The 22,417-nt window shown below is 38.2% G+C and overlaps 2 long non-coding RNA genes across 3 annotated transcripts in view; one reads left to right on the top strand and one right to left on the bottom strand.

Annotated features, from left to right (window-relative positions):
- Window positions 1-7,733, bottom strand: part of LOC145525364 (uncharacterized) — an 85,029-nt gene extending 77,296 nt beyond the window's left edge. For both annotated transcript variants that reach the window (XR_014068138.1, XR_014068139.1), the window contains exons 1-2: window positions 7,535-7,733; window positions 5,976-6,047 (exon numbers count right to left, since the gene is read on the bottom strand). This is a non-coding gene — a long non-coding RNA (uncharacterized LOC145525364). The remainder of the gene's footprint in view (window positions 1-5,975; window positions 6,048-7,534) is intronic.
- Window positions 7,734-7,753: 20 nt separating this feature from the next.
- The window catches only part of LOC145525363 (uncharacterized), a 65,200-nt gene continuing 50,536 nt past the window's right edge, over window positions 7,754-22,417 (top strand). The window contains exons 1-2 of the long non-coding RNA XR_014068137.1: window positions 7,754-7,909; window positions 8,010-8,132. This is a non-coding gene — a long non-coding RNA (uncharacterized LOC145525363). The remainder of the gene's footprint in view (window positions 7,910-8,009; window positions 8,133-22,417) is intronic.

Below are 22,417 nucleotides of genomic sequence, written 5' to 3'. Positions count from 1 at the left end.
ACTATGTGGTCCATAAAAATCTCCTAACTTTCTCCTTCTTGAAGTGTCTTCCCTCTCCAAATGTCCATAGCTACTGGGGAGGTTGGGTCCTGTTATGAATAACATACACTGTTATATATTCTTCATCATAGTGATAATTCTGTTGGCAACATTTCTTATTCCATTTTTTTGTTGTTGTCAAAAAGATTTGCAAGAGTTCAGTGATAACTTTGTCATCTACATAATGATCTCATTCTACTTTTTCACTGGCATCTGCAGTAAGCCAGGAGAATGCCAGCTATTATGTTAAGCTGTTTACCTGGGACCTAAGGATAGGATATGATATTTACATCTGCAACCAATGTTTCTGGGTTTCCTGATAGAAATAAATTTTTCCCAATATTTCTTTTCTTTACCATAGAATGAAAGATTAACAAGCTCTCTCTTTCTCCTAGACTGACATAAATAGACATCATAGTAGGATATTGGAGATAAATGGTGATTTTCATCCTCCTGGTTTTATGTTACTAATGAAATTTCTGCCTGTGCTGTGCTGTGAGAAGGGCAGGCAGTTCACCGATGGTTCAGTGATTTTTATTCATTCTCATGTCTCCTTTCCTTCTTCATTCTTTTCTTGTCTTCTTTTATCAATTATTCATTGAACACATCCTGTCGTCTAGTCATCTGAAATGCTTGAGCACACAACTCAACGCACACACATTTTATTTGCATCATAAAATATAGACAAATAGGCTTAAAAAGGAGAATATAAAATTAAATATAAATAGACATTCTAATGACTTCTTATATACATAAAGCACAAGAATACAAGAGTAATGAGGCCCCCAAAATAGTCCTTGGTATCCTACTGAATTCCAAAAAGAGCCTGGGCTATGTGCATACTGTTGGTAATGAAAATATTACCCATGGTAGGCCCCCCAACTTACTGATATAATTTCCATCAAGGCTCATGGCAGTTTTATGTACATATTTATAAGGGAGACTCTTAAATACCTCTACTGTTCTATATCTAAGGGGCTAAAGTACTTTCAAGAAAGACTATTTAATCTTCTTGTGTTTGAAAAACATAAAATGAGGTGATGACTGGCAAATGAGAGCGAGCCTGTTTAATATTAAGATTATGATATAAATTGACAAAAGCCTAGGCATTCCAAGTCCAAGTTGCTAGGCACCTTCTTCTTGCTTCCATCTGAGTATAATGATGTATTGTCAGCCTTAGCTGAAGTACAAAAGGGTTATTAGACCTTGGAGTCCATCTGTTCACCATGAAAAGGAAACAATTGAACTAACACTGCTCTTTTCCTTGGTCTCTTGCCACCTTAATTATAGTTCATTTGGGCTCTGTGTGTACTTGCTGCCTTGAGTAGAACATTTTTCAGGACTGTAAGAAAGCAGAGAGAAGGCTCAGGTAAGGGAACTGAAGCAGAGTTTGCAGTTACAACTTGGGGGAAGGTGTTATCTGAGGAGTCACCAAAGCAGTCAAACCAACAGTACATGCTACCCACAATTAATGTTGCCTCGATGCCCACTACTACCCAACAATTTTCATGAAGTTTTTTAATTCAACCTTGGTCCTGGTTTTTATTTTTAAATGTTTTGCGAGTGTATGGATTTCTGTTTCAAGACTGTTATATCGGGAGATATTTAGTTTTGAATTTTAGAAATGCGAGATGAACCATCTTACCTTTCAATCTTATTTACCTATCATTTTAAGATCAGTGGCCTTCCCACTGGCTCAGACAGTAAAGAGTCTGCCTGCAAGGTGAGAGACCTGGGTTTGATCCCTGGGTCAGGAAGAGCCCCTGGAGAAGGAAGTGGCTACCCACTCTAGTATTCTTGCCCGGAAAATCCCAAGGACAGAGGAGCCTGGCAGGCTACAGTCCATGGGGTCACAGAGTATGGACATGACTAAGTGACTTTCACTTTCACATAAGATCAGTAGCCAGCTCCCTGTTTTCTGCTGGGGTACACTTTGGGTAGATGTCTTCATGTACAAAGTGACATGGGTATATCATGCAACTAGGTTTGTGGCTTGAATAAGATAGACTCAGGTGATGTGTATCTCCCTGAGAGTTAGTGTAACTTTATCTTCTTCCATACAGCCAATTTGGGACTCAGGTTACTACACCACAAATAAAAATTGCTGCTGCAAGAATATGCCAAGTAGCTTCAAAAAGGTGAAAAATACTTAAATTCTGGAACTTCGAGAGAGATTTTGCAAGTCTTAACTTCTCTCTTTATAAATGCTTTCACTGTGAGAGTGTCTTTTCCTTACTCTGTGCAACTAGGACTACTGAGAACCTTTGGACAATCTTTTGCTTAAAACAAATTTTTTTGTTGTATTAACTGAAATGCCCCCATAGTATCAAATATGCTTCTTTTCAAGGTGGGGGGAGGGAATCCGATTTTGTGTCTTGTGGGCACTAAGGGATAAATCTTGGTTCCTTTAAGTAGGCATGTAGTTCAGAAATGAGGACAAGCTATTTGCAATGAATACAGGTAAGAATTCAGGGACTTCTCTGCTAGTCCAGTGGTTGAAAATCCACCTGTCAATGCAAGGGACACAGGTTTGATTCCTGGTCCAGGAGGATCCCACATGCTGTGAGGTAACTAAGCCTGTGAGCCACAACTACTGAGCCTAGGCACCACAACTACTGAAGCCCGCACACTTGAGAGTCCACACTCCACAACAAGAAAAGCCACCGCAACAAGAAGCCCACAAGGAAACTAGAGAGTAGCCCTTACTCGCCGCAACTAGGAAAGTCCGTATGCCTCAACAAAGACCCAGCGCAGCCAAAAGGAATAAATATTGGAAAAAAAAAAAAGAATACATCCTCTCTGCTCAGTGTTGGTGGGTATAACTTTCATTATTTTTATGGGTAAATTTTTTTCATTAGTAAATTTGTTGTTTATTGTAAGATGTACTTTTTCCTTAACAAAATTAAGGAATTGAAACTAAAGTTATAGTTTGTCAATAACAATATCAATTGATAATAGTATATGATAGCTTATAATAGTATATGATAGCTTATAATAGTATATGATGACTCTGGTCTGCGTTTGGTTTAGAAGAATCCTGTTTTGCAACTTGTGAGAGGATGGAAATGATGCAATGGGGGTAAATTCGTAGTTCCCAAAGTGTCAGATCAGAACAATCACCTGAGCTTTGTGCGCGGATGATTTGATCAGGGAAAGAGGAAGACAGGGAGTCTGTATTTTGACCAGCTCAGGTGATTCTGAGGATCAAACAGATTTGGAAACTGCTGGAGAGAATGTCGGAGAAGGCAATGGCACCCCACTCCAGTACTCTTGCCTGGAAAATCCCATGGATGGAGGAGCCTGGTGGGCTACAGTCCATGGGGTCACTAGGAGTCGGACACGACTGAGCGACTTCACTTTCACTTTTCCCTTTCATGCACTAGAGAAGGAAATGGCAACCCACTCCAGTATTCTTGCCTGGAGAATCCTAGGGATGGCGGAGCCTGGTGGGCTGCCGTCTATGGGGTCGCAGAGTCGGACACGACTGAAGCGACTTAGCAGCAGCAGCAGCAGCAGGAGAGAATGTAAACTTTTTTCTCCCCTAGTTCTAAAATTCCATGACTATCCTCTATTTGTCACATTCAAAATAATAAAAATTCAGAGTTTGAAAGTATCTGAGAGCACATTTGGCCTGAACCCTTCTGAGAGCACATTTGGCCTGAACCCTTCGTTAAAATAATGTTGTTTTAAAATTAATGTGGAAAATGGGCATAAAAAAGAAAATAAAAATCATTACCCTGTAAACTCACCAATTAGACATAATTATTATTTATACTTGGATAATTTTCCTTCCTTTTTCTTGAACATATATTTCTTTACAAAATAGGTGCACACTGTACATATACATATATATGTGGGTATGCTTCTCACAGTTCACTTACTATATTGGGGAACATTTCCCATGTTATTAGATGCTCTTTAAGGGTACAGAGTCAATTGTTTGGTTTTAACACAATCATTTTAATGGTAATTTAGGTTAATTTTCTTTTTTCCCCTTTATTATAAATGATGCTGAGATTAACACTGATTGAACAGTCTTTGTGTATGTATACTTATGGCTGATTCACATTGTTCTACAGCAGAAACCAACACAACATTGTAGAACAATTATCCTTCAGTTAAAAATAAATTAAAAAAATAAAAGTATTTATGCATATTCTTGATTATTTTCTTAGGATAAATTCCCAGAAGAGGAAGCTCTGGAAGTAGAGCAAGTGGTCAGCAATGTGGACCCTGAACCACACAGCCTGGGTTTGGATCCAGGTATCAGCAATTACTGGTAAGTTTACACCACTTGGGCAACTTTTCATGTCTCAGTTTCCTGACACATAAATAGGGTTAATTATGGTTCTAGATCACAAGATTTTTGTGAGAATTAAATGAAAAAATATACTTAAAGCACTTAGTGGATGAGACAGAGTAAGAATTAAATATTGGCCCTTATTCTGGCACTAAGGCAATGTACATTTGGAAAATCCTGGTTTTGGAGAGTTTTTGGCAGTAAACTTAGGAAACGCCTGTTAGTTTGAGAGTTAGTGCCAACTTTCCCTCAAGAAAGGCTGTAGCATCAATGCTCTTACTAGAAATGTTTAGAGTTCGTTTTCCTGCATCCTCACCAATGCTGCCAACCTTTATTCATTTAGACATGAAGAAAAGTGAAGTGCAGCGTGATCACGTTCCTTTCCACAGGTTTCACTGTCAGACAGTGGCAGATTCAAGACTTAACTACACATCCAAAACTCCATAAAATTGTCCTTACCACAATTCTAGATTAAAATTTTACATCTATACATTTTAATGGCCCTTGTTCTGCAGGCTTGATTGGAGTTAAGCCTTTTTTGCCATCCAGATACAACTTAACTGTAGGAGCAATGGACAAAAAAAGGAGTCATTATCCACTGTGCTATGTGCTAACTGACAGTAAATATTTTTCCCTCTCAGAAACAGAAATTGGCATTTATTAATATTTATGGGAAAAACTATTTGAAAATATACAAGATTCACTGAAACTTTTTGTTTTCTGAGATTGAAGTAAAAGTGGGTCTATCAGTTGGCCACTAGAGGGCACTGTGACTCTTCAAGTTGCATTGTTTGGAAAAGAAATTCTGCTCTGGAGGGTATTTTCCCTTTCAGTGAAGATTTTTGCGGGCATCCAGAAAAGTATAATCAATATGAAGAGTTTGAGAGTTGCAATGGAAACAGATATAACACTGTGTATGAGCTCATCAGGAGGTTACCTTGTTTGCTTACAAGAAAATCCAAGTTTTAGGAGATTTTAAAATACAAAAAATGATGTGTATCTAACGTCCTTTCAGTTTAAGACAGTGTTCTGGTTTTCAGGCTTCTCATTGTTTTTTTCCCTCTGGAATATTTTATGCTATGGTTGTAGTTGTGAGTGTCACCTGAGTCACCACATGACATAAACCAATATTTGTGAAATAGACATTTACATTGTAGTGATTTTAAAGCATTGTTAGCCATTACATGTCCCCGCCCCCCACAAAGTGATCTGGGCATTTACTAGATCTTTAGAATTTATCTGAAATAGCTTCAATGACATCTTTATTTTTCTTTAAATAGTGTGCTGCAGAAAAAGCTCTTTTTCCACACACACAATGGTTATTTCTCACTCCATTGGTAAGTCTGGAATCAAGTTAACACAATTGGTTAGCAGCATCTTTTCGTCCTCCAAAATCACCTTCCTGAAGGACCACATGCTGAAAAGTGCATCAAGTAGAAACTTTAACAGTTTAAACTATGATTTCCATTCATGCAACATAAAAACCCAAGAACATTTGAAATGGTAGTTGCTGGTTTTAATCTGATAAACTTGCAAATGATTTACCATTTTTTTTTCCTTTATATGTTTGTCATCTTGTAATATGTTGTTTATTTAAAAAAAATCCACAAATCATTAAGTTTGAATTTGTTCTGACCTTATTAAGTGGACTTGGTTTAAATGAGGAATGGTCTTGTAACGTCTTCAACAACCAGATGCTAGGTTTTTCCTAAAAAAAAAAAGAAAATTTCTTAATATATTATTTTTAAAATAGAAAATATTAATATTATATTCAAATTATACCTAAAAGTGAAAAGAAAGGCCCTAATACTGCTTCTATCTGGAAGATCATCTATCACAATCAGGAAGATAATCTATCACAATCATTTCAAACTGATTTCCTTAGAGGTTTCCTAACCAAATATCTTCCTCAACAATTTGCCTCCAAAGGCCCCTCACCTCCTCAAATCAGAGTTTATGTTGGCAAAACTCTTTCTTTTCCTCCATTTCTCTCCCCCTTTCCTCCTCTCCATAATCCATGTAACAGGCTGCAGGATTCTGTATCTCCAACTGTGTATATGCTTAATGTTTCATTTCTAGAGTGACATTTTCTGAAAATAGTGAAAGCTTGTAATACAGCATCCTACTATATATAACTTGGGTTCAAATCATGTTTCTGTATATGGTTCATTCCTTTCATTGCAACTCAGAACATTTTAAATAATGGTGGCAAGTCTTCCCCCCAGGATCAGTATTACAGTTTCCTTTATGGAAAGTGAGATCAAAAATGAGTGTACTCATTTCCCAGACTAGGGTAGCATTTGAAATTGAGGGTGAAATTAGTGATCAGTTTAGCTTTTTAAGGGTCAGTGTGGGTGTGGGACTCACTAACTTACACATGTTCTTTTCCTACTGTGGCACTCTGCTCAAATCTATTTCTCTGGTTCTCCTTTTTTGCAGTATGGTAATCATAGCTAACATTATAGAATACCAATATATATGGAAGGCTAAGCACTTCATATACATTATAGGGTTCTTCCAGGTCTCATCCTGCTCTCTTGTCCCAGGCAGGATTGGCAACAAGCTCTCGGGGAATTCAAAATGGAATGTATTTCCAAAAAATTTATCTTGAGGGCAGAAAATGAGAACTACCTGGCTGTCTGTGACTTTCAGAATAATCGTAGGATTCTCTTCATTATACTTTAAAACTAATATTTTGGGGAGGGGATTACAGAAGTAGGAAAGACATGTGATGGAGTATCTTGTATTAAAGTATCGCTTTTTTAAAACCCTCTGAAATTAAGAGTTTCTCTGCATCCATTCCATTTGATCCCTGGGTCGGGAAGATCCCCTGGAGGAGGGCATGCCAACCCATTCAGTATTTTCGCCTGGAGTATCCCCATTGGCAGAGGAGCCTGGAGGGCTAAGTCCATGGCGTCGCAGAGTCGGACAGGACTGAAGTGACTGCATGCAGTCACGCATCCATTCCACCATTATGGTTCCTAAGTAGTGAAGAACTACTGCCATGGGCAAGGAAAGAGGGATATAAAGAAAGTCTATGTCAGATTAAGTGCACACAAAGTCAGGCAGAGGCTGAGGAAGCGAATGGTCAGACATGCATGTCGCGATTTACTTCGTGGTGTGGAAGGGGTGATTAAAAGCACCAAGGCCGCACTACCAGGAAAACGCATGGTCGGGATGGGAAGCAAGAAGCACCTCATTATGCCTTCAAGGGAATGACGGCTGCGTCCGAGAGACTCAGATACCACAACGGAGTTGTGCAAGCTGCCGTCACAGAAGCTTCGAACGAGTGAGTGAGGCAACACTACAGACGAGCCGCGGTTCTACACCGGCCGGCCTCAGAGGCCGAGCTCTTTGGCCTGCCGTGCGTGGCTGTGCGCGACGGTGCGTGGCGCAGAGCAGCCTGGGAGCAGCGCAGTCAGTTCTGGGCAATCCTGAGTGGCTAGGAGACGCTGTGGTAGTTCACTGTTTAACCTTGGTGGAGCTCGGGGCTTCCAAATCCTGGCCGAGCCCAGCGCGTCCTCAGTAGTTTTCGTAGGACAGAGACCAGGCCTGGAGATAGCATGCAAGGTGACGTCCTCAGAGAGAAGCCTTTCACGAGCTGTCATTACTCCAAAGAGGCCTTGCTTAGCCGGAAGTTATTCTTCTACCCTCAAGTTGTATCTTACAGCCAGAAGAAAAGGAGTAGCCTTAATGGACCGGTTTACTTCCCAACTCTACTGAGAGCATGAACGTTAGCGACGCATTATGTCAATTATAAGGACAAGAAAGGAGCCGCATTTTCACGAAACGCGTGAGTATGTATTTTTTTCAATCGCATAAGCACAGTTTGTGATAAGAAATACAAGTAGTGGAATGAAAAAGTAAAAAAAAACACCTCAACTAATCTAGGGGAGAACCCCCTCAATATTTGTTTTCTTCAAGAAAATACACAGTTGTATCACAAAATTGGAGTCATGTTGTATATACAATTTCCTGTCCCAATTTTTATGCTTTGAGAGTTTTCCTAATTCTTCAAATATTCAATGTCATTAACTTGATTGCACTCTTCACCTTTCTCCTCCCTTTTCTGAAATGTTTCTTCTGGCCCCTTTACTGCCACAATTGTCTCCTTTATATCTCTCCTGGGTGCGTCAGGCTTTCTCTTTTTCAGTCATGCTTGTGAAGCTTTTTGAATAATGTAGCCACCATTAAGTACTCAGAGACTCTGTTGCCTTGGACATATTTTCCATTTATGACTAAATTGAATTGGAATTAGGAAGCAGTGGGTACACTGCTCTGTATTTTCATATATTGAGAGTATATTTGAAGGCTAATTAACATGAGCAGTCTTATTAGGAAAAAAAAAAGTCTAGAAGCTTCATATACTGTATTCACCAGTCCCAACCAGTCATAAATAAATGTTCTTGATAGAAAGGAGAGGGAGGGTGGCTTAGTTGGGATTAAAATAGTATGACTGGAAAATACTCATGGCTGTAGGAAAATGCGCGCCCCTGAGAATTGCTTTTTTCCTCACCTATATGTAGGAGAAAGTTCCCATTGCAAGTGGAAAGTTGTTTATTTTTGGAAAGATTGGGTTTATTTTTATTTCCTGTCTTTAAGACGCCTGCAACTTTGCTCTTTTTAGCTGTGACTGGCACGTATAGCTGTAGTTGGTATCTTCTACTCTTGGGGTGATTTTTACAGAGGTAGCTTTATTTTCTGCCTTGACCTTAATCTATGTAAGTAAATGGGTTTAGGATGAATGAATGACAAGTCAGTTTTAGTGGTAATTATTCAGGAAGAGCTTCAGTTACTTATGTCACATTTTAAAACTTAAAAAATACTAGGTTTTAGGTTTAATAGAAAATAAACTAATTAAAAATATTAGGTTTTAGGTTTGATATGATTAGTCAGAGGCTTCCCAGGTGGTGCTAGTAGTAAAGAACCAAGCTGCCAGTGCAGGAGACATAAGGGATGAAGGTTTGATCCCTGAGTCAGGAAGATCCCCTGGAGGAGGGCATGGCAACTCATTCCAGTATTCTTGCCTGGAGAATTTCACGGACAGAAAAGTCTGAGGTTCTGTAGCTCATAGGGTTGCAAAGAGTCGGATAGGACTGAAGTGACTTAGCAGGCACTCACGCATGATTATTTAAATAATTGAAGGTTTTATGGGAAGATTTTGAAATTACTTTTTGAAAAATGAAGCAGTCTTTGAAAAGGGAAACATATCCTTCCCCTTAGCCAGTATCAAAGTGGACCCTTCCCATAAAAAACACAGCAGAATCCAAATTTGGTCACTTTTCTAAAATTAGAGGGAAACAATTTTGGATTTGAAATCTTGAACAATGATTATTTGCTTGGGATATATGAAGATGGAAGGATAACTTTAAGAAGAAGGAAAGAGTTCATTTTAGGAACATTATTTTAAGCTTAAGTGTATTATTATTGCCTCTTTTTTTTTTTTTTTAACTTCCCTGGCAAAGGTAGAGATGCTATTGTGATTTTTATTATGTTCATTTAAACTATGTAAAATTATTCTGACTTGGCCTTACATGTTGCAAATTACATTCTGGAGGTCATCTGTTAGAGGCATATTACCAGACTTTGCTCAAGGGAAGAAAATTACTTTATAGTAATTAGGAATTTAGAGCCATGGTACCCAGGCTGAGAATACTGGATAAAAAGAACTGGAAGAGAATTAATTCAGCTTAGGCGGAGAAGACTCTTAGGATAAACAGCCTCTGGCTATGCCAATTTAAGTTTTATGTGTTAGGGAATAAGCACATGTATTTCACCTGTGCTCAGTACTAAACATGATTGCAAAGTAGATATACTGCCACATCTGTCAAACATGAAATAGAAGTATGCTTTGTCTAGGGGCTCCCGCATACAAAGCTATGACCTTCACTTTATGGTGCTAGCTGGGTTATGAGAAGAAACTGGAAAAAAAAAGAGGCTGTTCTATAAATGATATTGAACACAGGATTCATTGGGAAAAAAATTCTGTAATGTGTTGTAAATACAAAGAACCATATGTAAAGAAAATGTCACAAAAATTTTCATAATGTGAGAAGGGGGATATAAAGTTAAATGGGGAAGTTAAGGTTAATAATAACTTTGACTGTGAGGCCAGTACAGTCCCTCTCCTTCTATACCATTGCATTTCTCTCCATGCATTTTAAGAGAGGTGTTTGGATTTGAGTTACAGAATCCATTGTTTGTTGCTCCAGAAGAACATTGTGTTGCGTCTTTGGAGAATTCCTGTAAGCTTCTCAGTAAAAAGAGTTGTTCTTAAAAACTCGGCTGTCTGGAACCAGGTTTCAATGAGTGCAGTTTTTCCAGGTTAACCATGCTGTAGGCAGAACCTCCATTAAACATAAGTTTGATGCAAATTATGAAGAAAAGGAAATAATTATGAGGTTTATTCAGTCCTGTATAAGTTTTGCCTGAGGAAAAAATTTGCAAGTTTTTATTATTTTTTAAATTTTTTAGGGTAGCTTTAATTTTGTTCAAGTCGTTTACCTCATTAGCAGACTGAAAGTCTGTTTGCCAGACCAAGGGCTAGCCAGTACACATTTTCTCCTTATTATTTATACTGTTAAGATTGAAAAAAATGAGTGAGAGGAGTTGTATTTGTGAAATATATTATTTAAGACCATATGGCTATTAGAGATTAGCCATGAAAGTAGAAAATATCCTGAAGCCCTTGAAACTTCTGTTTGGTACTCAGCATTTGCATTAGCTAGTCTCTCTTCCAGACTGCTTTTTCTAACACTTTTGAGTAACTTTTTCCTCCACCCAACAACCAGCTCTCCAATTCTCTGACACCAACTAGGTTTCCTACAATTTAATTCAATTCTGACACTATCCAGAGTTAGCACAGACACTATAGGTTAAGGTCTCAGTTCTGTATGACTGCCCCCACTTCAGATGCCAGTAGCAAGTCCTAGGTGGCTATCTATACTTCTGGGCAGCCATCTATACATCAGGGGTCCCTGAGACTCCCTCCTCAAGTGTGATAGTTTGGTAGACTATCTTGCAGAAATCAGGAAACCCTTGCTATCACTGGTATGGTATTAAAGGATACAACAAGGAACAGCCAAGTGGAACATGTGCACAGGGCAAAATATGGAGAGGGGTACATGAGGTTTCCATGCCTTCTGTGGGCATATCACCCTCCCAGAACATGCATTCACCCACCCAGAAGCTCTCTCAACCCCATCATTAGGAGTTTTTAATGGAGATTTCATTGATTGAGTAAATCATTCACCATTGGTCATCACCAGTTGCAATTGGTGGTCGCAATCTCCAGTGCCTCCCACCTCCCCAGCAGTCAACGGGAGGGCTGAAAATTCCAACCCTTTGATCATGCCTTGGTCTTTCTGGTGACCAACTATGTAAGGGCCCGCCAGAAGTGGCCTCAGTAGGACAAAAGATGCTTCTATTACCCAGGAAAATCCAAGAGACATGGTAGCTCTGTGTGAGGAACCAAAGATAAAGACCAAATATTAGAACAAAAAATGCTCCTATGACTCCTCTTATTCAGGAAATTACAAAGGTTTTAGGAGCTCTGTTTAAGGAACTGTAAGCAGAGGCCAACTATATGTAGTTTTAAAAAATCATATAAGTTTTGGGTGCAGTGTTATATATAGTTCAACATCCGTATACTCTACTTTTTAATTACAGGAAAAATATTGTCCTTCCTGCTTCAACTGTCAATTATATTTAACTAAGTTTCTTGTGTGTATTCTGTCAGAGCTTCTTCACTAGGAAATATTTTCATGAAACTTCTAATAAGGGGCTAGAAAAGAGAGACTTCCTCATATTTTATGGGTTATATTGTCTTTTCACCCTATATAATCTCAGTACATACTGTTATGTGAAGGGTACAATTATATTCACAAAAGTCTTGTGATTTGAGATAGTATCATAAATTACAAACAAATTTCCTTTGCCAGATGTAGAAAGTGGTTCATTATCTTCTCAGAATGCTTTTTTGTCTACTTCTCTGCTTGGTCTTAAAAATGTTGGTATTTCTTGTTCTGTGTTTGCCCTTTGTCTGTGTTTGCCCAATCTGTCCTTTGTAGTACGTGGGTCGCTTGATTGAAATCAGTCATGCATGGATTTAAAGAATATTTGTACACTAACAGCTCCCAGATCTATACTTATAATATAGGGCTGCATCCTAAATATCTGATACATACAGATAGAAATCTTCCAGTTTTCCCATAGACATTTCAAGCATTCATTTATTCATTAACTCAGTGCATTTTTATTGAGGTCCTACTTTATGTTAGACACTTAACAGGTCCAAAACTTGTCATGTATATTTTCTCTCCATAAGTAAATTCTCATCTCCACTTAACAAATTTTGAAACCTGGGGACTAATTTTCTATTCATTCCTTTGATGATGATGATAAAAACAACCGATCTAATACTATGATAGGCATTTAAGATATTTCAGTAACTCACTGACTTCTCACAACCATTCTCTGTGAGTTAGGAATGATTATTGTTTTTATTTTAAAGTCAAGGAGAAATTTGAATTGAAAATTATGTAAATTATTTAAGGTTGTACAGCTAGTTGGTGACAGGACTAGGTCTGAACTAAAGTCATATATAGTAACAAAACCCAACTGATTTTCCATTGTTAACATCACTGACATAAAGCTACCTCTTTTCCATTCTCACTGCTTTAAAGTATAGTTCAACCCATCATCTCTTGGCCTGGACTACTTTAGTTGATTTCTCTTATCTTGATTCATATTTGTTCATTTCATCTTCAATACTGATAGCAGATAAATATTTCTAAGATCTGATTATGTTGCTTGTCAGTTAAAAGTGCTTCTGTGGCTTCTCTAACTCTATAGTATGGCACAGTTTTCCAGTGTGGCCCTCAGTGAGCTGCATCCTCCTCTCTCATGCCATCTCTTACCATACTGTTCCTTGCATTCTGTGCTTTAGTCATGTGGGACTACTTGAAGATCTTGTAAAGTATCATACTTCTTTGCTTCTTATTTAGTCTCTTTACTCTATTTGGAATGCCAGTTTTCCCTGGCCCATATTCTCGATTTAAGACTCACTTCATTTATGAAACTGTTTCTTGGTCTCTTGGTATACTCGATCTTTTGTATACTTCTATTATTTCAAGTATAAAAGTTTATTTACTTAACTGTTTACGTGTTGGTCCTCTCCTTTAGAGTCTGAATTCCTTGAGGCAGAAAACCATTTTCACGTTAATTGTGTCTAGGACAGTATCTGGCATACCACAAATGATGGCTGAAGACCCCTTATGTATCAGTTCAGTTCAGTTCAGTCACTCAGTCGTGTCCGACTCTTCGCGACCCCATGAATTGCAGCACGCCAGGCCTCTCTGTCCATCACCAACTCCCGGAGTCTACCCAAACCCATGTCCATCGAGCCAGTGATGCCATCCAACCATCTCATTCTCTGTCATCCCCTTCTCCTCCTGCCCCCAATCCTACCCAGCATTAGGGTCTTTTCCAATGAGTCAACTCTTCACATGAGGTGGCCAAAGTATTGGAGTTTCAGCTTCAACATCAGTCTTTCCAATAAACACCCAGGATTGATCTCCTTTAGGATGGATTGATTGGATCTCCTTGCAGTCCAAGGGACTCTCAAGAGTCTTCTCCAACACCACAGTTCAAAAGCATCATTCTGCGACACTCAGCTTTCTTCACCGTCCAACTCTCACATCCATACATGACCACTGGAAAAACCATAGCCTTGACTAGACGAACTTTTGTTGTCAAAGTAATGTCTCTGCTTTTAAATATGCTATCTAGGTTGGCCATAACCTTCCTTCCAAGGAGTAAGCGTCTTTTAATTTCATGGCTGCAGTCAATATCTGCAGTAATTTTGGAGCCCCCAAAAATAAAGTCTGACACTGTTTGCACTGTTACCCCATCTATTTCCCATGAAGTGATGGGACCAGATGCCATGGTCTTAGTTTTCTGAATGTTGAGCTTTAAGCCAACTTTTTCACTCTCCTCTTTCACTTTCATCAAGAGGCTCTTTAGTTCTTCTTCCCTTTCTGCCATAAGGGTGGTGTCATCTGCATATCTGAGGTTATTGATATTTCTCCCGGCAATCTTGATTCCAGCTAGTGTTTCTTCCAGCCCAGCGTTTCTCATGATGTACTCTGCATGTAAGTTAAATAAGCAGGGTGGCAATATACAGCCTTTGACGTACTCCTTTTCCTATTTGGAACCAGTCTGTTGTTCCATGTCCAGTTCTAGCTGGTGCTTCCTGACCTGCATACAGGTTTCTCAAGAGACAGGTCAGATGGTCTGGTATTCCCATCTCTTTCAGAATTTTCCACAGTTTATTGTGATCCACACAGTCAAAGGCTTTGGCATAGTCAATAAAGTAGAAATAGATGATTTTCTGGAAGTCTCTTGCTTTTTCGATGATCCAGCGGATATTGGAAATTTGATCTCTGGTTCCTCTGCCTTTTCTAAAACCAGCTTGAACATCTGGAAGTTCATGGTTCACGTATTGCTGAAGCCTGGCTTGGAGAATTTTGAGCATTACTTTACTAGCATGTGAGATGAGTGCAATTGTGCGGTAGTTTGAGCATTTTTTGCTGTTGCCTTTCTTTGGGATTGGAACGAAAACTGACCTTTTCCAGTCCTGTGGCCACTGCTGAGTTTCCCAGATTTGCTGGCATATCGAGTGCAGCACTTTCACAGCATCATCTTTGAGGATTTGAAATAGCTCAACTGAAATTCCATCACCTCCACTAGCTTTGTTCGTAGTGATGCTTCCTAAGGCCCACTTGACTTCACATTCCAGGATGTCTGGCTCTAGTTGAGTGACCACACCATCATGATTTTCTGGGTCATGAAGATCTTTTTTGTACAGTTCTTCTGTGTATTCTTGCCACTTCTTCTTAATATCTTCTGCTTCTGTTAGGTCCATACCATTTCTGTCCTTTATCGAGCCTATCTTTGGATGAAATGTTCCTTTGGCATCTCTTATTTTCTTGAAGAGATCTCTAGTCTTTCCCAATGTGTTGTTTTCCTCTATTTCTTTGCATTGATCCCTGAGGAAGGCTTTCTTCTCTCTCCTTGCTATTCTTTGGAACTCTGCATTCAGATGGGAATATCTTTCCTTTTCTCCTTTGCTTTTCGCTACTCTTCTCTTCCCAGCTATCTGTAAGGCCTCCTCAGACAGCCATTTTGCTTTTTTGCATTTCTTTTCCATAGGGATTATCTTGATCCCTGTCTCTTGTACAATGTGACGAACCTCTGTCCATAGTTCATCAGGCACTCTGTCTATCAGATCTAGTCCCTTAAATCTATTTGTCACTTCTACTGTATACTCATAAGGGATTTGACCTAGGTCATACCTGAATGGACTAGTGGTTTTCCCTACTCTCTTCAATTTAAGTCTGAATTTGGCAATAAGCAGTTCATGATCTGAGCCACAATCTGCTCCCGGTCTTGTTTTTGCTGACTGTATAGAGCTTCTCCATCTTTGGCTGCAAAGAATATAATCAGTCTGATTTTGGTGTTGACCATGTGGTGATGTCCATGTGTAGCATCTTCTCTTGTGTTGTTGGAAGAGGGTGTTTGCTATGACCAGTGCGTTCTCTTGGCAAAACTCTATTAGCCTTTGCCCTGCTTCATTCAGTACTTCCAAGGCCAAATTTGCCTGTTACTCCAGGTGTTTCTTGACTTCCTACTTTTGCATTCCAGTCCCCTATAATGAAAAGGACATCTTTTTTGGGTGTTAGTTCTAGAAGGTCTTGTAGGTCTTCATAGAACCATTCACCTTCAGCTTCTTCAGTGTTACTGGTCGGGGCATAGACTTGGATTACTGTAATATTGAATGGTTTGCCTTGGAAACGAACAGAGATCATTCTATCATTTTTGAGATTGCATCCAAGTACTACCTTTCGGACTCTTTTGTTGACCATAATGGCTACTCCATTTCTTCTAAGGGATTTTTGCCCACAGTAGTAGATATAATGGTCATCTGAGTTAAATTCACCCATTCCAGTCCATCTTAGTTCGCTGATTCCTAGAATGTCGACGTTCACTCTTGCCATCTCCTGTTTGACTCCTTCCAATTTGCTTTGATTCATGGACCTAACATCCCAAGTTCCTATGCAATATTGCTCTTTACAGCATTGGACTTTGCTTCTATCACCAGTCACATCCACAGCTGGGTATCGTTTTTGCTTTGGCTCCATCCCATCATTCTTTCTGGAGTTATTTCTCCACTGATCTCCAGTAGCATATTGGGCACTTACTGACCTGGGGAGTTCATCTTTCAGTGTCCTATCTTTTTGCCTTTTCATACTGTTCATGGGGTTCTCAAGGCAAGAATACTGGAGTGGTTTGCCATGCCCTTCTCCAGCGGACCACATTCTGTCAGACCCCTTATGTATAGCGCAGGTAAACTGCAGATTTTGTAGTAGTTTACTAAGGGTGACAAATAACTAAGGGTAACAAATAACTATGGGTTATTTTATTATTTATAATTTCAACATTAAGGATGTGTGAGAAGTTCACGACTGGCCTAGAATTAGTGTTGGTTGGCTAGGTAATGGTATTTGAGTAGCATATCCCCATCCCTCATTTCAGAAAATATAAACTTCATTTTTATACTTGGTTCTCACTTGTCTCTAACCATGCATCTTCTTTACCTCCATTCATACATATCATTTCATTTGTGATTTCCCAATAAGAATACCTTCTTCCACTTCTGTTTTTTTTCTTTTTATAGTCAAATATATAGATGGGAATATCAGGATTCTGTGACATTGTGGGTCTTAAAAAATGAAACAATGAATATAATATTTTTTAAGAAGCAACGTAACATATACTAACTGCTGAAAAAAACAAAGCAAAACAAAAACACCAACGGATACAGATTGATTTGTTTTGACATGTCTCTGAACATTCCATCAGTTCTAGTGACAGTTATTTAAGGGGCCAATTTCATTCTTGATATTATTTTAGGAATGCACATTAATTATAAATTAGTACATATTCTTTAATGAGATGTTATTTAATAATACAAAGACACTCTCTTCTGCATGGCAGTAGAGAAATTTCAAGTTAGAACTAGGAGAAGTTTCAAAAATTTTAAACATGTGTACCAGTTCCTACCTTTTATATGAATGGAACACTCCAGTAAGGTATGCTTTTTCACAGATTATGAACTACATGTATTAGCATGCTCCCATTTTTGGTAAACATTTAAAGAGTGTATATCTTCATGAAAAAAATAAAATGCTTATGTGGCTCATTACTGGTGTCTCCTATTACCTCTAAGGCACTAGGTGCCAATCAGTAATAGACTTCCTTGTCAGCACCATGATAATCAAGATGCCCTGATGCATAATAAAACATTCTCTAGGTGTTGGAGGAGAACCACTGAAAGCTACTTGTTAGAGCTAAGTGTGGCATTCCTGCCCTCAGCTTCCCAGACTTTTGCATAGTTAATGGTAGCCTTGTGATCCCCATAGGGGCACAGTATGCTTCAGTGGACTTTATTTCCTATATGCTCTATTATATGTTAAATATATATATATATTATTATTTATGTGATATAAGTAATAAAAGAAAAAGTCAGGTATACTTTAGAAAAGATCCTCTAACACATAATTATTATTTTAACATGGTAGTATCCTTCTGAGAAGACGTATTTTAAAGCAGGACTCAACACTTCAAAGCTTCCCCTAAATATATTCAATTTTTCAGTGCATTAGTAAAAAATAGAAATTTTTCTGAACGTTGCATGGAGAGAGAATAACAATGTACATTACATACCATATGCAAAATTTAATACGTATCTTCTTGTTAATTTTCCAGAATTCTTTTTCTGGTGCAACCCATATCACATTTCTTTTCTACTCTCCAACTTCGTCCCAACAGCTTCTCAACTATACTGAGTCTTAGCTTCTTTCTCATAGATTTTCCTTTTCAAACCTTTTCTGAAAGGATTATAATTATAGTGTTTTTGAATTTTCTGTATTTTACCTTTTCACTCAACAATCTAATCAGCCAACAAAGGACTCCCTTCTTCTTAGAAATCAGGAGCATTTTGAATAATAAAAGCATTTTTCCTTTCATATACAATTGGATTCACTGGATATTTTCACTTGAATTCTATATACCTGTAACTAAAAGTGATTCCTTTAATCAAATTTGTTTTGCTAGTAGTAAAGCATGTAAAAGCAGTTAGATTTAACTTAGATATATAGTGACACTATTTGTCCTGGTTATCTAGTCAAGCTTTCTTTTATAATTTAGTTTACTTAGAAATCTGGCCAGGTCAGAAACTAAAAAAAAATTAGGAAAGATGAAACAAATAGCAGAATGTTTATAACTGTTGAAGCTGGATGATGGGTACATGGAAATTCATTACACTGTTCTTTTTACTTTGTGTGTGTTTGAAATTTTGCATAATGAAAAAGAAAAATAATTGTGAACACCAGAAGGCTCATATAAGATGTTGCAGATACTGTCAGTTCTACCCAATATTCACCTCACCATCCTCACTCCTCTTCCCCACATTTTCTGCTAACAGAACACAGATTTTGTTTGTAGTAGTAATGTGTCCACTCCAGTGCAGGAGCAGTGACACTACTTCCAATTTCCTACGCAGAGCTTGCCCTAAAAGGCATATGTGGATTGAGTGCTGGTTCTCAAAAAAGAATACCTGGTTTGAATCCTTACTTCTCACTTACTGTCTGGGCACCTTTGACTATTTCCCAACCTTTCTGAGTTTTAATTTCCTCATCTGTGAAAGTATCATAATAACTTTACTACTTACCTCTTGGGTTATCCAGAGGCTCAAATGAGATTTACATATGTACAGCTAGTTTGCATGTAGAAGACTGTTATTCTTTGTAGGCACCATGATATTCTTTGTAGTGTCTGATATTTTTCACTGTGTTTTCAGTCTTATGTTTCTGCTTGGCTTTCTACTTGAATACTCTTAGGGTGCAAAAAAGTTTATGATATTATAATGATAATTTGCATAACATGATGTAATATAACTATTTAGAGGTAGAAACACTACAGATACATAAATGTTTTAAGCCTCCTTCCCACTTAAAAAATATATACCAATAGACTGGGACACAAAAACTGTCTTCCCAGTTTGTTCTTCCTGGGGTCACCCAAACTTCATAGAACTGATTGGTGTTCATAGTTCCCACACAGCTGCAGTTGAACCTGTGCAGTTACCTCTAGAGAACTGTCTTGGCTCCAATCTGCTGGATAACTGCCTGTTTGGACAACTTTGCCTTGGATAATTTCCCTTTGTCTAACCATGGGACTCATAAATCCATGTATGGGGGACAGATTTCAGAAAATTATATTTGGCCATAGGTGGTTGCAATTTCAAGACCTTTTCAAAGGGTGATAATGAGAGATTTTTACTGGACAGTGTAAGTTTTCGAACTTTGAAGATACATATCCTGGGATCCAGATCATTTGTTCATCAATATGGAATATGTATTCCTTATCCATCAGCCTATTCTAAAATGTTAAGGTCATGAATAAGAATGTTCCACAGGCCATAAAATACCTCTCCTGGTGTATAACTTAGCTTGGAGGGAATATTATTAAGTATGTAGGAGTTCCACTTTAAGTATATTTAAGTATGTAGGAGTTGTTGTCAACTGAGATATAAAATGAGAAAAAGAAAAACCCATATCCTTCACAGTGTGTTTTCCTTATAATATTAAATGTTTAGAAAGGAATATGCCAACAAGGATTTTTTGCTTTTTTTCTATCTCTTCTTTATCCCTGAATTTTATTTTTTGTTTCAATCATTGTGATCTGACTGAATGGCCTTAGTGGTTATCTCTTCTGTAAAATATGTGAGATATATTTATGTCTTCCCAAACAGTTACTATGCTTAAATGTAGGTCCAGAGCCTTTACAAAGGAGAACACAGCTGTATACTATTCCAAGGGAGAAAGAAACAATGTCAAGAGTCATCAGAGAGATTGAGATGATTTCTGAAGGATTTCCAGATTTCAACAAAATTGTTTTACCCTGAATAATGGTTCAATCCATCTTAGCCAAATTGCAACTGGGCAATATTACTTCCTATATGGAAAGCAACTGTTCAAGTAAATTATTTAATTGTACATTACAACTTTGCTTCTGTCGTTATAAATTCAGTTATATCCCAAACTGAGGCCATTACATGACTGAGCCAAGTTTAATGTTGCTCAACCAGTCTATCTTGTTGTAGTTGCAGTCAGCAAAAAAATCAGCTGTCTTGTGTGTTTTTATTACCTATCTGATTGGAAATAGGAATTTTGTTTTGACTCATTAGTGGATGTCACTTTATCCTGATTTGGAGAATCAGTCAGGAAGACTTTCTAGAGTAGCCTATTATGAAATCAAGAGCATAATAGGAAAATGTGACTGTTCCTTTGGATTAATTTTTATTTTTTTCTGAATGAGATTCTTGGGCTTCCCAGGTGGCTTGGTAGTAAAGAATCTGCCTGGCAATGCAGGAGATGTGAGTTCGATCCCTTGGTTGGGAAGATTCCCCTGAAAAGGAAATGGCAACCCACTCCAGTGTTCTTGTGGGGAAATCCCATGGACAGAGGAGCCTGTCGAGCTGCAGTCCATGGGGTCGCAAAAGAGTCGGACAAGACTTAGAGACCAAACAACAACAACAAATGAGATTCTTAGTATTAAAATTTGTAGAGAATATGTACAAACTAAAAATTATTACATGGACCTTCTTGTTTTATCATGTTTTACAGTAGTATTGTACCATGAGCGAGCTGAACTCATGGTCTCATTGGGCTGGTGCTTGTGAAACGGTGTAGAATGTTCCCTGTTTTGTCATGTTGGCAAAGGAAATTACACCAGTGCCTTGATTGTCAGAATGATACAGCACCTGTGAGGAAAGGGATTGCTACCTATTAAAGATAGGTTGGAGTGAGCTATGCCAAATGTTGAGTGAGATTTATTGAATACAGACAGTGCAAGATTTCTGTGCATTTTGGTTATGAGAAAACAAAAGTGTTGATAAGAAAACAAAAATACAAATAGAAAAATAATAATCATTTCTAGGGTCCATCCATGAAGCAAACGGATAAAGTCTAAAAGGAATGGAAAATTCCTAAAAAAAAAGAATTTACTGTCAGAGAAATGTTAATCTAACTGAGGCATGTAGGCAATGGCAACCCACTCTGGTACTCTTGCCTGGAAAATCCCATAGACGGAGGAGACCAGTAGGCTGCAGTCCATGGGGTCGCGAACAGTCGGACACGGCTGAGTGACTTCACTTTCACTTTTCACTTTCATGCATTGGAGAAGGAAATGGCAACCCACTCCAGTGTTCTTGCCTGGAGAATCCCAGGGACGGGGGAGCCTGGTGGGCTGCCGTCTGTGGGGTCGCACAGAGTCTAACACGACTGAAGCGACTTAGCAGCAGCAGCAGCAGCAGCAGAGGCATGTAGGTAATACTATTCATGCTTTATAGTAAACAATAGCTGAGACATGATACTTCTTATGATCTATCTGGCTGTTTACCAGTGGTTTTGTTTCCTTTTACTTGGCTTGTGAGAATGTGTTATGAATGTATGATTATATTTATCCTCTCTAAAATTTCAGTGTTTAAAGCATTGCCTTCTAAGATTAAAATGATACCTTTTAAATATGGGCCATGATGTTAAAATATTAACCTTAAGATTTATTTTTCATTGTATGAGTGATGTCTAAAATAGTTGTCTAAAATCATTTTTTGTGATTTATTTTTTCATGATGTATGTTGACCCTTGTTTGGAATTGTCAGATTTTCTTCCTTGTAGCAGGTTCACAAAGAAAACTTTTTAGAATAGTGTGTCAACCTTTATATAAGCCTCATGTAAAAGAAGAAAAATCTTAGTGTTTTTTTTTTTTTTCTGAAAAACGTATTATCTTTTCTACAGATGTCAGCATTGAGCTATGCAAATAGCTTCATAAGCACTTGTGCTGTGCTTAGTTGCTCAGTCATGTCCAGCTCTTGTGTGACCCCATGGACTATATAGCCTGCCAGGCTCTTCTGTCCATGGGCATTCTCCAGGCAAGAATACTGGAGTGGGTTGC

Source organism: Giraffa tippelskirchi, chromosome 11 (assembly GCF_054371585.1).
Source record: "Giraffa tippelskirchi isolate mGirTip1 chromosome 11, T2T-mGirTip1v1.2.pri, whole genome shotgun sequence".
NCBI lineage: Eukaryota > Metazoa > Chordata > Mammalia > Artiodactyla > Giraffidae > Giraffa > Giraffa tippelskirchi.
This window is presented reverse-complemented; position numbering and strand designations above follow the sequence as displayed.